The sequence below is a fragment of the Alligator mississippiensis genome, chromosome 14 (genome assembly GCF_030867095.1).
Source record: "Alligator mississippiensis isolate rAllMis1 chromosome 14, rAllMis1, whole genome shotgun sequence".
Taxonomy (NCBI): domain Eukaryota; kingdom Metazoa; phylum Chordata; order Crocodylia; family Alligatoridae; genus Alligator; species Alligator mississippiensis.
In genome coordinates, this window is record NC_081837.1 from 36,078,039 (window position 1) to 36,092,077 (window position 14,039).

General features: G+C 51.3%; 1 protein-coding gene across 5 annotated transcripts in view; it reads right to left on the bottom strand.

Moving 5' to 3' along the window:
• Nucleotides 1-13,214, bottom strand: part of BRPF3 (bromodomain and PHD finger containing 3) — a 43,841-nt gene extending 30,627 nt beyond the window's left edge. For 3 of the 5 annotated variants that reach the window (XM_059717506.1, XM_059717504.1, XM_014605468.3), the window contains exon 1: nt 12,838-13,213. The gene's annotated coding sequence lies outside the window, so the exon portion shown is untranslated. Of the gene's footprint in view, nt 1-12,837 lie in introns of all 5 variants that reach the window. The other 2 variants (XM_019492524.2, XM_059717505.1) reach the window with 2 other exon arrangements.
• Between the last annotated feature and the right edge of the window lie 825 nt (nt 13,215-14,039).

Below are 14,039 nucleotides of genomic sequence, written 5' to 3' on the forward strand. Positions count from 1 at the left end.
ACTGTTGGTTATTCATTCATCATGGCTCTCTTTTGTGTCAAGGGAAGTATGAAAGGAATTTTCTCGGTCTTCCACCCAGTCCAAATAACCGCTCCCTCCGAGATCTGGAGATTCCTTCTACAGAAGGTCCCTAACTACATCTGCGCAGGCCAGGCCTCGGATCTGCGCAGAAGTAGTTAGGCATCTTCTGGAAGGGCTGGATGTTTTTAAATCTGCGGACCCTGATGCCCTCCACCCACAGGTGTTGAGAGAGCTGGCAGGGGTCATTGCTGTGCCCTTGGCCCGGGTGTACGAGTGTTGGTGGTCCATGGGCCAGGTGCCCGGAGACTGGAAACCAACTAATGTGGTCCCCATTTATAAGAAAGGGAGAAAGGAGGACCCAGGAAACTGTAGGCCCATAAGCCTCACATTGGTCTTGGGGAAAATCCTTGAAATAATTATCAAGGAGCACATCTCTGAGGGGCCTGCAGGGGAGATCATGCCCAGGGGAAATCAACATGGGTTCATCAAAGGCAGGTCCTGCCTGACCAACCTGATTGCCTTTTATGACCAGGTAACTAAATCCCTGGATGATGGTGTCGCCGTGGACGTAGTTTTTCTGGACTTTAAGAAGACCTTTGACACTGTCTCTCACCCTATTCTCATTAATAAATTGAGCGACTGTGGCATTGATGCCTACACAGTTGGATGGGTCACTAACTGGCTGATGAGGTGCACCCAGAGAGTGGTGATGGATGGGTCACACTCAACCTGGTGGGATGTGAATAGTGGGGTCCCCCAAGCCTTGGTCCTGGGGCTTACACTGTTCAACATCTTCATCAGCGACTTGGACGAGGGGGTGGAAAACACAGTGTCCAAGTCTGCTGATGACACCAAGATGTGGGGAGAGGTAGGCAGGCTCGAAAGGGAAGAGAGGCTGCAATTAGACTTAGACAGACTACAGAAGTGGGTGGATGGTAATAGGATGGGGTTCAATGTAGATAAATGCAGGGTGCTGCACCTGGGGAGAAGGAATCCACAGCATACATACAAGCTGGGGCACTCCCCCCTTGTAAGCACAGAGGCGGAAAGGGATCTTGGAGTCATTACTGACTCCAAGATGAACATGAGCTGCCAATGCCAGACCGCAGCCAGCAAAGCCGACTGCACCTTGTCATACATCCAAAGATGCATCTCAAGCTGGTCCAGAGAGGTGATACTCCCCCTCTACACGACATTGGTCAGGCCACAATTGGAGTACTGCGTCCACTTCTGGGCGCCGCATTTTAAGGATGTGGTCTGCCTTGAGAGGGTCCAGAGGAGGGCCACCTGCTTGGTTGGCGGGCAACAGCGCACGCCCTATGAGGAGAGGCTGAGGGACCTGAACCTGTTCAGCCTCAGCAAGCGGAGGCTGAGGTGGGATTTGGTGGCTGCCTACAAACTCGTTAGGGGAGATCAGCAGCAAATAGGAAGGGTCCTATTCCCCCCAGCAGCACCTGGGGTGACGAGGAACAATGGCCAGAAGCTGCTGGAGAATAGGTTCAGGTTAGAGATTAGGAGGCACTATTTCACTGTTAGGGTGGCTAGGATCTGGAACCAACTTCCTAGGGAAGTGGTCCTCGCTCCTACCTTGGGTAAATTCAAAAAGAAGTTGGACAAACACCTGTCTGGAGTCGTGTGATCCCAGCGTGTGCTCCTGCCAGTGGCGGGGGGTCAGACTAGGTGATCTGTTCAGGTCCCTTCTGACCCCAAACTACTATGAAACTATGAGAGCATCACTGGTTTCTAATGGCAAAAGTAGCTTTGATCTGCAAATCAACCTGGATCAGTAATAAACCCAATTCACAAGTCTAGTGAAGATATTAGCTTCGGTGGGGTCGAGAGTGGATAGAAACTGGACAGACAGAAAGAAATGACTAGTGAGTGAGATTGGGAGAAAGGGACACGGAAATCACTAAGGCTGGGCAAAGATGGAGTTATCTTTAGAAGTAAGTTTTATTCTATGCTGCATGTTCTCTTCACACGGCTGAGCTGGTATTTTAGCGCAGTGGTTCTCAACCTCTTTTAGACTCAAGGCACCCCCCAATTAGACTTAAGGGACCTGTCAGAAAATGCCAGCTCTTAGCTTTCACTCAAATTTTGACTACAGAAAAATAATAGAGCAACTCTTTTGTTGCAAAAAACTCAGAAAGATGAAAGCAAGTTAGAATGCTTTTAACACTATAGGCTCCTATTTAAAATCTCTGGGTTTATCCTGTAAATCATATTTGCACATCTAATCGTGCTTACATCACATGGCACCTTGGAGCACCCTTGAAATAATCTCAACCCCCACAGGGTGCTAAGGCACCCTGGTTGAGAAACATTGCTCTAGCATGAAGGTCTTATGGTAGCTGTTGCAAAGTTAGCGCTACACTTGGAGAAATCTGAATCCACTTTAATTTAAAAAGCCTTTGTACCTAGACTATATGACACAACTGAGCCAAGGCAGTGAAAAACCAGTCTGTCTCACTTTCCCCGTGAAAAGCGTTCCCCAGACAGCACGCCAGAGAAAATGGTATATTATTAGATATGCTTGTGCTTTCAAACATATGGCATGAGCTAAACAGAGCCCGAGGAAGAATGCAGCAATGTTGTGGGCCAAGCATGAGGACAACGCATCTCCTCCTTCTGATATTTGCCAGGGTCTACAAAGAAATTAAATGAGCGTGTGGCAGAGCACCAGTGGGGTGTCCGCCACTTTAGGACTATCACAGACTCTGGGGGAGCCTGTTTTGGGGAGCAGCAGGGAAAAGCCTTCCCTGCTAAACATGGCAAGGGGAAGGTGGGTGGCAGGGCAACTTCAGCGCTCTCCCACTTTACAACCTGGATCTGGCAGCAAGCAGGTGCGGCCCCAGCCCTGATGCGTGGCCATTTTAAGTCCCAGGCCAGGAGGGCTGGAGACAAATAGTTTTGCTGCCAGACACCATGGAAACAACATCTCCCGGAGGAGCTGCTGTTCCGAGAACATCTCGGAGGCAAGGGTGAGGCTATGGGGAAGGAGGAGGCCTCATTGGTCCTGGGCATGACCGAAAACTGCACCCTGCTGGGATAGGGAGGCCTGGTGGTCCTCCTTGTGGCAGGGCAGGACCGCTTAAATGCCAGAACCGAGGGCCTCCCTGGTGTAAGGTGGGTTGGGGCACCTGAACTCCTGCCCCCACCACCTGGTGGGTTACAGGTTTAACATCAGAGGGAGTAGTGGGGCCAGGGATGTCCATAGGGGACACCTGAGCAAGACCCCGAAGGCACGTAGTGGAGGCCAGGTGAGCTTTGAGAAGCACCTGAGCCTGAAGGGGTAGAAGACCCCATAAGAGGAGCAGCTGATGCCTTGGTGAGAGGGCGTGAGTTGTGCGCCAGGCACACCAACAAGTGTCACCTGAGCCTGCAGGGGTGTTTGACCCCAGAGTATGGGGTGGAGTAGAGAGTAGCAGTGGTGAAGCCCTGAGAGCGAGGGGCATATGTTGGGGACCTGTGGGCAGGGGTTTGAGTGGAGGCCCTGCTACCATGGGGGCTAGAGTTAGGTCCAGGTAAGCCTCCAGGCATCTGAGGCCATAGCTGGACCAGAGGCTGATTGAAGGGTGGCAGAGGAGGAGAACCAGGGGGCGAGCCATCGCCCTCTGGATAAAGAGCAGGTGCAGGGAGTTACCTGGCTATGAAACCAGGGGCAGAGTCAGCACAGCATTTTGTGAACTGCCCAATGCTCGCTAAGATGAGGGTAGCAGGAGATGCCCAAAAGACTGTTTGCTTGCTGGCCAGGGAGTGAAGAGTAGCAAGCATGAAGACCCTTTGGGAGAGGGTGGGATGAGTACGGTCCCCTGGAGAGAAGGATTGGTACCACAAAGGGCAGTATGAAAGAGACTGGGTGAGAGCCAGTGGAGCATCAGAGGCCTCAGTGAGAAGCAGGTGGTATGAGTGTGGCCCTAGCAGGGCAGAAAGAAACAGACTCAATACTGTGATGAGTTGAACCTGGCCACAGGCTGGAGCTTGGCATAGCTGTGAGCAACATCTGCGAGGCATGGAACACATGTAGGGATGCTCGGAGCGTGTACATACGGCCCTTGTCAACAGGGCAGTTGAAAGGCAGCCTTCCGCTTAATTAACAACTCAATAATTTACAATCAAGGTGTGGCAGGAAAGCAGGCGGGCGGCATTGCCCAAAGACAGGTGGGTGGCTGGTACTGTGCTGGTCGGGGAGCTCCCACTTGTCACAGAGAGACACAGGCTAGGTTTCATTTCCAACCTCAAGCAATATGCTGGTGGTAGATAGTGAAGGGAAAGATTGTGCTACAGCGAAGAAAATTAATATCCTTTCCAACACCCTTCAAACAACAAATGGAACATTTAGGGGGGTAGAAAAAGCCGAAAAGAGTGGAATTTTGGGGCCAGAGGTTCCGTGTCACTTTGGAGTTGGGGCAGCTAGAGAAGGGTAAGACACTGCACTGTCCGTAAGTGGAATAGGCTGGAAGAGAGGTGGGAAATGGATACGGAGGGAAAGCTAATAGGAAGCCAGGGAACAACCTGTGAGGAGAGCAAGGACAAAAAAATAAGCTGTGGAAAAATATTGGGCCAAAGCACATGAAGCAGCAGGCCAAAGAAGAGAGTGACAGCAGGGTGTGAAACCAAAGTGCAAAAGCCTCCTGAAACGATATGCGCACTTACTGCTTATCACTTGTCTCAGACAGGGTGTATTAAGGGTTGAACTGCTGCCTCACCCATGGGTTTTTTTGAATTACATAGATTCAGCCCTTCCTAGAAAACTTGCAGCCATGAAAAACCATTACAACCAATTGTTTGTATTAATACACTGCATCCCTCCGGGTCTATAAAACTCATGGGTACTGCAAGACCCTCACAAGACAAGAATAAGAAAGAACTTGCAGGCTTGGGTCCTACAACAGTAGTGAATTAGCTCTGGTAATTAGCAATCAAGATCTAGCTCTAAAGTATAACTGGTGAAGGATCATAAAATGCACCCAGGGTTCAGAGGTAAATTTTCAAGGGGGGAGGCCTCCCTTTGTACAGACTCAATTTGCACCCATAACAATAACTGGCAGGTGCTAATACAAAGGCCTGTAACTATCATTCCTACAGCGGCAATTCACTTCAGCCCCCACCTGCAACAGAGAGCCCATGCGTTTCAACACCTTGCACTTAAAGCACTACTAGGCACTTGATCAACAGGTAGTAAAGAAGCCAATTTCGCATGTCCTGAGTCTGTCTCAGTCTGTGAAATAACAGACTTTTCAAATAAAATAAGGCAACCCTGTTGGAGGGATACAAGCCAACAAGCTGTTCACTACAAAAGGACCCAGGAAGGAAAGCAGTCACTGTAAATATCGTGCCTAAGAAAAGCAAGTTGTTAGATGCTTTTTAAAGCAAAGAGGCAGATTCCAGAGAAAGTGACTGCCACAGCCTAGTACCTGCAACAGTAAGAGCTAAGTCACCCACTGACCTGAAACACAAAGGTGGGATATGCTTGCTGAGACAATCTGCATATTGCCTGGGAAAACTGCAGTTTAGGAAGGGAGCTAACAAAGGGATCAAATGAGGCAGTAAGAAAAGGGAGGTCCAAGAAAAGAGACAAGGTATTCTTACTCAACTTCCTTCCCAGATCATCACAGTAAACCAGGTGTTGGCAACCTAGGCCCACAGGCCAGATTTAGCCCACAAAGAGGTTGGATCCAGCCTAGGGGGGACTGGGCATCACCCAGGCTAGTGAGGAGTGAAGCATGACTCACACAAGGGAGAATAAAGATGTCCAAGGCATAAGTGATGGGGCAGCCTGTGAAAACTGAAGCTGGCCTCAGGTTTGTAGAAACTGAATTAAATTTTACTACTCAGGTGAACTAACAGAGATGGCCCTACGTTCCTAAGACGCCTTTGAAAAATGTATGCACGCACCCTAACGAGGGCAAGTCTCTACTGAAGTCACTGTAACTAGTACATTTGGGGATAGAAAATAAAGCTGTTTAGATGCTTTTTCGAAGGAAAGACATTTAGACAGATTTCAGGGCCAGCATGTACCACAGGCTAGGACCTGCTGTAGCAAAAGCTAAGTCACTCGCTAACACGAAACACACAGGTGAGATCTGTGTAGTCTTACTGACACAATCACATTGCCAGAAATTATGCAAGCAGGGTCTCTACCATAGCAACAGGCTGCCATAAAACAAGTGACTTACAAAACACAATTATTTAATATGATGCAGAAACACTGAAAACATTACTGCAGCTGCTGCCAATGAGAGCTGAATGGCAGGGTCAGGGAGAACCACTAGTCTCAGAAGGGACATTGTGGCTGTCCCGATGTTCAGACCCTATCTCCACAAAGTTAACAAATCTCCAAAACAAATGGCTTGAAATATGTCTGCGCAAACACCGTGGTTTTCTGCACACTTAAACGTTGCCGTTCTACGAATTCTTCTAGGCACCATGCTCACATGTAAAACACTTCCCATGGTAGCCCAAAAGAGCATTCCTGACAGCAGACACACACGTTGAAATACAGACTACGCTTGATTTCAGCAGAACTAAATACTACACATTTTGGGCTGTTCTGGTTTGGTTGCGATGTGGACAAGGCCACCAGTGTAACAACACAAAGGTTCACACAGTCCTCCACTCGCTGTCCCCACACTGCACTGGCAAGTTTTCAAAAATCTCCCGTCGTCCACTGCTTCTGGGTACTGTGCCAGGAACCGTGGGACAGGTTCCTAGAGAGCAACACAACCAAACAAAATAGCACAGCTCTTACATATGCACTGGACCAGCTGGTTCTTTCCTACCTGGTTTTGGGGAGCAGTTTGATTCTCTAGCCTGCAACACTTCAATGACACAAATGGGTCCTCCAGTCTAAGGGCAAAATGCTGCCCTGATTTACCTTCATGCTGTATGTATGCTTCCAGAATTTCAATATTATTTTCCAACACCCTCCCATCTTCAACACCCTCTATTATATTCCACTCCTTTCCAATGATGCCCAGCCCTTCCCTTTGCATGCTTTGTTCTGTCAGACGTCCTTCCCAAGCTGGTATGCATCACTTCTTCCTAAACCCTACCCCAATGAAGTCAAGTCACATTCCCCTGGTGCCTCTCTGGAGATCTCCCTCTGTACTGGTAATTAAAGCACCTTTTTCCCAGTACCAACAGACCGCTATGCCTTTGCCAATCGATTTTCAATGCCATCCAGCTTCAAACTTTGCCTAATGGGCCTCCAGAACTCACTTAACTTCCAGAGTAACAAGGCAACCAACCTTCCAAGTTTGCTTAGCCACTGTAAACGTCCACATTCCTCCCTCTCATCACAAGGTCAAACTCTTTCTTTGGCAATATACTTGTGCCAGCAACCTACATTCCAGCCACCTGTCCCACTTCCACCCGCCAAAGCCAGACGCTGCACCCTCTTACCCGTAAGAGCTGCCAGGGGAAGGTGTAAGTCAGCTCCTCCATCACCACTGAGCAGAGCTGGAAGAAAGCCACTGACACTTGAATGGGTGGTGGTTTGGGATTTTTTAATTGCATAAAGTGGCATCTGCCTTGTTTTGTGGGTACAACTGGACTGGTTTACATGGAAGGAACAGAGGTGGTTTAAAAGCAGGTGGCTGGGAATGAGAGCCCCTCGGGAAGTAGCAGAGAATCCCACAGGGAATGCAGCGAGGGTTAAAGCAGTCAGGTACCATCTGGGTGGAAGTACCTTGGGAAATAGCAGCATGCCAGGGGAACAGTGCTCTAGACTTTGTGACCTGCCCTGGAGGTTCTTATCTGAACACCTGTTTCCTCTAGTAATTGTCTATGGTTGGTCAAAAAGGCTGGGCCACAGTCTCCTGGGCTGAGGATGCAGAAGACTGCAGGCAGATAAAGTATAAGAGACCAAACAAGAAATTATCACACACTGATTAAACTAAGGCCAAGTAGTAAAAGTCTGGGTCCTTTGATTTCACTAGCCCATTCTCAGTGAACAAGATGTGAGGAGCAGGATTCATGCTGCTGAATGCAAGGCTAAAATGTTAAAACTATCCTATCTAACTATATAACTATAATAAAGACAGAGCCCCTTGCTTTTTTGCATGTGAAGTCTGGATGATACTACAAGACCATCTGGGATACATTTGACTCCAGCTACGTATTTGGTTCAGCATGAAAAAGCATTCAGGGAAGAGGCACAGACATGATTATTCCATCTGACATCAGACGGAAGTGACCCAGTGCTCCATCTGACTGCCCATGTGCAACTCATGTGAGCCTCAGGATGCAGCCTAACATGGGGTTAGGGGTGGTGCACAGGTCACTCCACATTGATGAAGCAGCTCAGTCTGCAATGACTAGGTTCTTCATTGCAGTGACACAGGAACCTGCAAACCTGATGGTGCTTGGTGATTTCAATAGCCACATAAATAGCAATTCTTCTGGTTCATCCCAACATTACACAGCTGCCAGGGGGCTGAACGATGTAGTTGCAGTTCCCACTCTTAAAGGAGGGCACACTGTTTTCGACTCCTACAACCAGATTCAGAGAAAGAAGAACAGACTTGACTTTTGTCATGGGCCTGCCTCTGTCTCCTTCAGTCTGAGGCTTGGTACACCTCTTTCACTGGAGCTCAGCCTCAGAAGTGGAGGCAAAACATGAAAGGCAGACAACTTGGATATCAGAGGCAGGAGCTCTAAGCAGACTGTGCCATGTGAAATTTCTCCAATTACATACTGTGACTGTGCTAGGGATTTTTCACTTTCACCACACCATCCACGAAACTTTGTTCAAATTTACACAGCTTTGCTGTTTAGCCAGTGAACCCTTCAGTGGGTTGCTGAGTTGTTTCTGTTATGATATTTTCATGCTAACTTTGCAGACAGAATTGTTCATTTGAACTGTGCTGTACCATGTCTGGCAAATACATTTTGTCTTTTCTAACTGAGTTCCAGCCAGGATCGCTTACTAAGAGGTGCTAGGACAGCTTCACAACATGAACTGCAAGTTGGACTCCTGTCCTTTCTGGCAAGTGAACATGAGTGGAAAAATCCTAGGCCCTAGGTCTGCTGTGGGTCAAAATATCAATGTTTCACTACAGGGGCAGGTTCAAGCAGTTCTTCAAAAATGACTTTTTGCAAATACATTCTTAATGCAAACACTCTGGCTGAAAGAGGACTGACTATCCTCTCTCTCATTTTTAAGGAAGGTTAACTCAGAAGGCTGCGATGAGGCAAATCTAGCTATAATTCTATTCTTCAGATCCCAGAAATCCTGTTGCTGGCCTGGGCAAAGGATAAGAAACTGCACTGACTGCTGGGCAAAACATGAAACAGCCATGCAGATGCAGGTGGCCCTAAGGTTTCTTAGTTAATTTGTGGACATTAGCAGGGGTGGAAGAAGTTGCTTTTGTGTGGCTCCATGCCTGATGTTCTGCGAACCCAAAGGATAGTCATGCTGCAAACAGGTTTCCTTAGGTCTGGCTTTTGGGGTGGTATAAGGGTCGATGTTGCCACCTCTCTTGTTCGCTATGACTAAAATACCTCTCGCAGAGGATTAGTGAGTATTCAGTACACAGATGACACTCAGACCTATGCCTCCATCATGACTGATCCAGCCAGAGCTGTGAAATAAACTGTCCAGAGTCAAGATGAATGGGTGCTTGAATAAAAGCTAGATGGCTGTGACTCAATCCAGACAAAAGTGAGATAATGCTGCTGGCCTAAGGGAAGCAGCTGGAATTGTTGGAATTTATATTAGTGCTGGTCACTGAGAGCACACAAGCAACATTTGCAAAATAGGTGTATAATCTGAGGTTGCTGTGAGATCCTGGGCTGCTCAGATAGCTGATGTAACCAAGAGTATTTTTCCATCTACAAACTTTTCTGTCCAAAATGAACTTGGCCGCAATTTTCCCATGCTTTTCTTACCTAAAGAAAAGATCAGTAAAATATTCTCTCCAGGGGGCTGCTGCTTGGGAACTTCCAGACACTAAAGCTGACGTAGAATGTAGTTGCCCATTTAATAAGCCAAGTTGCATGACGGCAGCACACTAGATAGAGCAGTATTCCCTCATCAGACTTTGCTTCCAGTAAGCATCCAGGTGGAATTCAAGGTGTGGGTTTTAGCTTTTAACATCCTGAATGGTTTGGGATCTGGTTACCTGAGAAGCTGCCTCTCTCCCCAGATGTACTGCCACAGATGAGAGCAGCAGAAGCAAGAAGTGCTCATGCTGCAGCTCCTTCAATACAATCAAGGAGTTCCTGGCAGGGTGCTCTAGGAGTTCTCACAGTTGTCATTTGTCAACATTTTTAACACACCAGCTATGCCTACATCACATCCCCAAGGAGCTCAAGCATGCCCCACCTCCCCACTCCCACAGCAACCTGGAAGTGTGGCTTCAGGGCTGCTCTGGGCCCACCTCCTACCCCCAACCACTCTCCAGGTCTCTGTCCCCAGCGTGCTCAAGAAAAGCTGCCCTAAAGTGTCTTCACTGCCACATCTCCAGGTTTGGCATGTGAGAGTAGGAGCAGCTGGGTGGGGTATGCTTGAGAGACTGGAGGAGCAGGAACGTGGTGTGGGCACCCCTACTTTAAACACCCTGGCCCCTCTCTTTTCCCTCTCCTCAGTGGCAGTGTAGGAGAGCGTGGGATGACTACGAGTTGTGGAGAGCCCCTTGTTTATGTTTGTTGTGATTTAGAAATTGTTTTTCCCCCCCAAGGCATTGGGTAAACACCGGAATCCTATCTTTTGTCAACACAAATAAATGCCACAAAACAAAAACCCTATCTTACACTGACAATTAACACCAGCCATGCTCCTGCCCATGTGATCCTACTTCTTCCACAAGGCCCACAAACCCCTGGCCGCTTGTATGCCTGCCAGGCTGCCGTGTCCGCAACTCTGCTCCTTTCCACAGGCAAAACACACAGCATTTTCGGACAACTTGGACCCTTCTGCCCTCATACGTCTGCTGAAGTATACAATGAGCTGTCAGGCTCAGCAGAGGCACAATACACCTACAGTTTGTCAGTGGCTTTAGTGAGCTTTAGCAAACCTCCTTGGGTTTTTAGCACGGGATGTACCCACTAACGATACAGTGCGTGCAATGGGGTTTTTAGCACGGGACATACCCACTAATAGTAAGGCATGTAATGGGGTTTTTAGCACGGGATATACCCACTAACGATACAGTGCGTGCAATGGGGTTTTTAGCACGGGATGTACCCACTAATGGTAAGGTGTGCAATGGGGTTTTTAGCACGGGATATACCCACTAATGATACAGTGCGTGCAATGGGGTTTTTAGCACGGGATGTACCCACTAATGGTAAGGTGTGCAATGGGGTTTTTAGCACGGGATATACCCACTAATGGTAAGGCGTGCAATGGGGTTTTTAGCACGGGATATACCCACTAACGATACAGTGCGTGCAATGGGGTTTTTAGCACGGGACATACCCACTAATGGTAAGGCATGTAATGGGGTTTTTAGCACGGGATATACCCACCAATAATACAGTGTGTGCAATGGGGTTTTTAGCACGGGATGTACCCACTAATGGTACGGTGTGCAATGGGGTTTTTAGCACGGGATATACCCACTAATGATACAGTGCGTGCAATGGGGTTTTTAGCACGGGACGTACCCACTAATAGTAAGGCATGCAATGGGGTTTTTAGCACGGGATGTACCCACTAATGGTAAGGCGTGCAATGGGGTTTTTAGCACGGGATGTACCCACTAATGATACAGGGCGTGCAATGGGGTTTTTAGCACAGGATATACCCACTAATGATACAGTGCGTGCAATGGGGTTTTTAGCACAGGATGTACCCACTAATGATACAGTGCGTGCAATGGGGTTTTTAGCACAGGATACACCCACTAATGACATAGCGCGTGCAATGGGGTTTTTAGCACGGGATGTACCCACTAATGGTAAGGTGTGCAATGGGGTTTTTAGCACGGGATACACCCACTAATGACATAATGCGTGCAATGGGGTTTTTAACATGGGAAGTACCCACTAACGATAGCGCATGCAATGAGCTGAGTCCAGCCTTGATTAAGGGGGCTAAAGAACCAGGCAAGTAACTGTTGAGATAGCAAAATAGAGCAGAGCGGGGCGGTGTCAAGCCTCAGCAAGGGATGGTGCGTGTAGCCAGAAAAACAGAAATGCATGCTAGGATCGGGCCAGGCGCTAACACGGGGGATCTCCGCTACGCCGACGGAAACCAGGGGCCGGCCTCATTTCTGGTGTCCAGGCTCCACATCAGGGATGGTCATGAGCTGCGCCTGGCGCTCCCCCAGGACACCTGCTTGCAGGTGGGGACGCTGCACGCCACCAGGCTGCCTTTTAGGCCTCAGGACAGAAATGACACCGGGGGGACGCGCAAGATGGCAAGAGCAATGAGTTGCATGGGGTCTCAGCAAAGGCCCATCCAGGCAGCATGGAGAGAGAGCAGGGTCAAGGGGAGGCACCACCAGCTGCAGGCCCCTGCCCAGCGAGCTCCCCCCATCCCCCACTGGCCCTGCAATGAGCGGTGTCAGGCCTCAGCGCAGGTGGGGGGGAAGAAAGAGGGGCAGCAGCCAGGCCTCCGCTACCATTGGCCGCTGCCGCCGTCCATCCTCGCCCCGAGCCCAATGGCAAGGCGAGCCCCGCGGGCCGGAACAGGGGGGGGTCCGGCTCCCGGCTGAGCCAATGGGGCGGGAGAAGGGAGGCGGGGCTAGCCGTGCGGCAAGCGAAGGGGGGCCCAAGATGGCGGCGGGGGCTTGGCCGCCCCGGGCCTCCCCCCCGCCCCGTGCAGCCCTGGGGCCGCTCGCAGCGCGCCCGCCCGCTCCTCCCGCTCACCTTGCCGCGACCCCGGGCTGCGGGAGGGGGCGCCGGGGCCCGCGTTACCTGCCCGCTCCTCCTCCGCCGCCGCCTCCTCCGCCGCGGCGGCTCCGGGGCTGCGCCGCCGCCTCCCCCGCGCGCGGCCGGGCGCGCACACCCGGGGGGGCCGGGGGAGGGGGCAAGATGTCGGCTCGCCGCCTCAGCGCCGCCTCCTCATGCCCCCGCCGCGGCCCGGCCGCTGCTCCCCGCTCGCTCCGGCGGCTCCGGCTCCTGCTGCTGCTGCGGGCGGGCGGGCGGGGGGACAAGATGGAGGCGGCGGCGGCAGCGCAGCCCGGCCGCGCGGTGAGGGAAGGCGGCAGCGAGCGAGCGGGGGAAGGGAGGGGGCTGCCGCTCCGCGCCGCGCTCCCCCCGCTGGCAGGGCCCGCCCCCCCTCTCCCCCTCCCCGGACACCGCCGGGGGCAGCGGCCTCGCAGGGAGGGAGGGAGGAGAGCGGGGCTGACCGCTGCGCCGCCGGCGCCCCCCGGCCGCCGCCGCCTCCTCCCCCTCCTCCTTCCCCACCGTCCCCCTCGCAGCCCCCTCCCTGCTGGGGGTGCAGCCCAGCCTGGGGGGCTTCAGCTGCGCCCCCTGCGCTGGAAAGGAGCAGCCCCCCTGTCCCCGCTTCCAGGGGGGCCTCCATCCGGAGTGGTCTGAGGGGCAGGCTGGGCCCCCAGCAGGGGGAAGCGATGCCCCTATAGAGAGGGGTCAGGGACGCCCCCCCCCATGTACTTAGGGGCCCTGCTTATGGGGCTGGATGCTGCCCCCCTCTTCCCCCGTGTACTTGGTCTGCCTTTATGGCTGGACGCCCCCCTACCCGGTGTACTGCGGGGTCTGCCTGGGGCTGGACACTGCCCCAAGCATGGAGGGGTCTGCTGTGAGGGCCGCCTCGCACGCCTGCAGAAACTCGGCTACCCTGCGTGCGAAAGCTGCGCCTGCCCCCCCAAGCCACCGCTCAGGTAGCTTGAAACCCTGTCTCCTGTTTACCTGAGTGACCAACAGCAAAGGGCAGAACAGTGTCACACACGTGTGGGGCCTCCTGAAGTGCTGCACGTAAAGTGCACGTAGCGCACAAGCTTGAGGCCTCCAAAAGCACAGGGGAGTTGCATAAGGAACAAGACAGCAGCAGAGAGGGACTAAGAAGCGTGAATTTTATCTTTTCAGCTGAAGTTTAGGATGAAATAAGG